The sequence below is a fragment of the Urtica dioica genome, chromosome 3 (genome assembly GCF_054948205.1).
Source record: "Urtica dioica subsp. dioica isolate 48M chromosome 3, U.dioica_male_clone48M_v1_H2, whole genome shotgun sequence".
NCBI classification, from domain to species: domain Eukaryota; kingdom Viridiplantae; phylum Streptophyta; class Magnoliopsida; order Rosales; family Urticaceae; genus Urtica; species Urtica dioica.
Genome location: NC_142758.1, coordinates 4,943,058 through 4,945,988, shown reverse-complemented (window position 1 = coordinate 4,945,988; position 2,931 = coordinate 4,943,058). Strand labels below are relative to the sequence as shown.

The 2,931-nt window shown below is 36.3% G+C and overlaps 1 long non-coding RNA gene across 1 annotated transcript; it reads left to right on the top strand.

The window, feature by feature from the left end:
* Nucleotides 1-792: 792 nt before the first annotated feature.
* LOC149402188 (uncharacterized) lies at nt 793-2,391 on the top strand. Its single transcript, XR_016296152.1, has 2 exons — nt 793-910; nt 2,075-2,391. It is a non-coding gene; the product is annotated as an uncharacterized LOC149402188 (long non-coding RNA).
* Nucleotides 2,392-2,931: the final 540 nt, after the last annotated feature.

Here is a 2,931-nt window from a genome sequence, read left to right as displayed (position 1 = left end):
ACTTTAAGACGTGCGTGGATTCACAGTGACCCACGTGGGAACAATATGGATGTACCATTATGTCAGAATCGTGGGAAGCGAGTAAACTCAAGAATTCAACCGCCAGTAAAGACTTGGAGAAAACGGTGATGGACTCGCCTCTTTTGTACTTCCCTTGACATGGTTTTCTCCATTTATGAGCCGATGTATGCAGCTCTACGTGTAGTCAAAATTGAAGTTGCCCCCACTCTCGGAATGATGTACAATGTGTTTGAGTCAATGGTAGTGTAAAGTATAAACTTTTGTATCACTCGACTTCTAATTTGAAGTAAAAAAAATACGAGCTTCCATTGTTGCAAATAAATTATTGAGTGAATTATGGTCCAATACATATATTGGTTTAATTTAAATCATATTTTTGCGATGTTAGAATCTCATAACGCGTGAATGAAATTTTGAGTTCGACTCAAATATAAATTATTTTCTGAGGCGAAATTCCGGAAATTAATTAAATAAATAAATTTTCAAGAGCGAGAATTATTTTCGAGACACCTTGAATATATTTAAATTAATCAAAATCGAACAAGAAAATTCTCGGTTTAAATCATATAATTATTATCCATTTGATTATGGATTTAATTAAGAAATTATATTATAGGACCCAATTGCAACACATTTGAAGGACCCATTTGAAACAGGTAATACAAATTGGGCCAGAAATGAGAGCCCGGCTAAAAGCCGATGGTTTGAATGAGTAAATATTGAATCCTTGGCCCATATAAAAGCCTGATCTTCTTCTTCTTCCTCGTCACTTCTCTTCGACCAAACCCACGCAACACAGAAAGAAAAAAAACACACTAACCAGAGATTTTCCTAGGGCGAATTCGAGGAGGAAAATCGATTGGAAGAGAAAAAAAGTCACCGAAATAAGGTAAGAAGGATAAGACCTTAGCACTTCTTTAATTTCTTCTTCTTATTTCTCGTTCGTCCGATTCTTCTGATCCCTTATTTTCGTTCTCTTCTCAGTCGTGGGTTCTAGGGTTTCTAGCGCTTGTTTAGACGAAAAAGCTAAGTGAGGGTTTCAATTTTTCCCTCTCTAATTGCTCGAAAATTAGGTTTTAAATTGGGACTTTTGATTGCTTGTGATGATTTTCATGGATTACATGCTGATTGGCTTCGTGTTTTGCTCGTGTTGGCTTCAATTCATGTGTAAGGATTGATTTTTGAATTTGCTCAAATTGTTTGTTCGATTTTCTTAGTTTCACAGCCAGATAAAACAGACGTGGATAGTCTGATGTATTTCAAGATTATTTTTGTTGTTAATTTTCCTCGATAGTAGACTCTATGGGATTTCTAAAATGACAAGAACGTAAAAATCCGTTGACTGTTGATTTAGTTATGAATTTTTGAAAAACACTGATTCAAAGCTGCGAAACAGAAATCTGAAGCGTGTAACAACAAAGTACGAGCTATTTTTGAGATAGTTGTCATGACTCAAATTTGGCCTATAATATTTCGTTGGAAATCTACGGAATTTATCTTTGTTATGAAATTAGAATTGTTGCATTTTGATTTGTGTAACTAAAGTTATGATGTGTTCTTTAGCTAGTGTCGGATATGAGAATCGGTTTTCGTTCGTATAGCGAGTCTAATGTTTATTTTGTTTTAAATTCTGGCTGAACATTGTTATTTGTCTAGTGTTATTTCGAAACTTTGTCATATGAGGATATTAATCGGATTTGAGAATATACTGTGGATTTTGAATGTGATTGTTATGGCCGTGCATTGTGGCCGGTTGTGGTTTTGTATAATAAATCGATTAGTTTTTTTATTTATTTCCTTGATGTTTGTTGTAAATGTTCGGAAAGCTGGATTAAATTCTATTTTTGTTGTTCCTTTTCGATTGCGACTTGAGTGTGATGTATGTTAGTTTTGGTTCGTTGTTTGTTGGCTGCTTCCTTCAGTTAGAGTATCGAGGCTGTTGTTTGGGTCTCGAAAACTCTCGACTCTCGACGTGAGATCGAGTGGTTAGATTTCGAGTACGGACTAAGTTTGGTGTTTTGGTTTTGACTTGATACTTGTGTTTGATTAGCAGCGGTTACATATGAGCCGAATCTTAATGCATAGAATCGACGCGTTCAGACTCGATAAAGCCGGTGATTGAAGAGAAGAAGACGTCGACGCTAGACTCGTTACATTCGCTCATCAGCGTCTAGTCCTCTCGAATTAGGTTGTAGGCATCGAGGAGTTCGGATGTTGCAAGTTTAATTACAAATTTATTTCCATTCGTGAATTTAGTTTAAATATAAAAGTTATCTAGAAATCTTGACGAGCTATGAGGGCCTGTAAATCTTGACTATGACGAAAGTCGAATCTATTTGGCATGCTATGAGGGCCTGTAAATCTTGATGAGCTATGTGTTGGAATAGATCTAGGGTTTAAGAAAAGATTATCGCTTCTAGCAAGTGGCGGGATATAAAAATTTCTTTAAAATTCGTAAAATGTTTTTACAACCTAGACAAAGTGCATCAGCGTATAGTTTAAAATTTTAAAACTACTTTAAGTTTTCACTCGGTACCAATCTTGAATGGAGCTTGAGCGTTGAGAAGCCTTTGGAAGGTTGAATCACTCGTCTCCCCAGTTAGCTCGCCTCCCACTAGTCTTATTGAACCTGTGAGTAACCACGGACGTTTCTACCATTAGAGTCTTTCGAGTATGGTTAGGATTTAGTGTGTGGGCACTTTTAAACACTATGACTCAAGAACTTGTCTTGGAGCCAAAGAGCTAAAACAAAACACTAGGTCTAATCAGGACCTAGTTGTTACTTCCTCAACTCCTTTGTCGCTTGTGAATAAGTTAGAAACAATGTATTGACGAGGAGCTAACAAGTCACATTGATTCATCCAAAAGAGTCATGACTCAATTTGGACACTGGCCAGTTCATTTATTCAC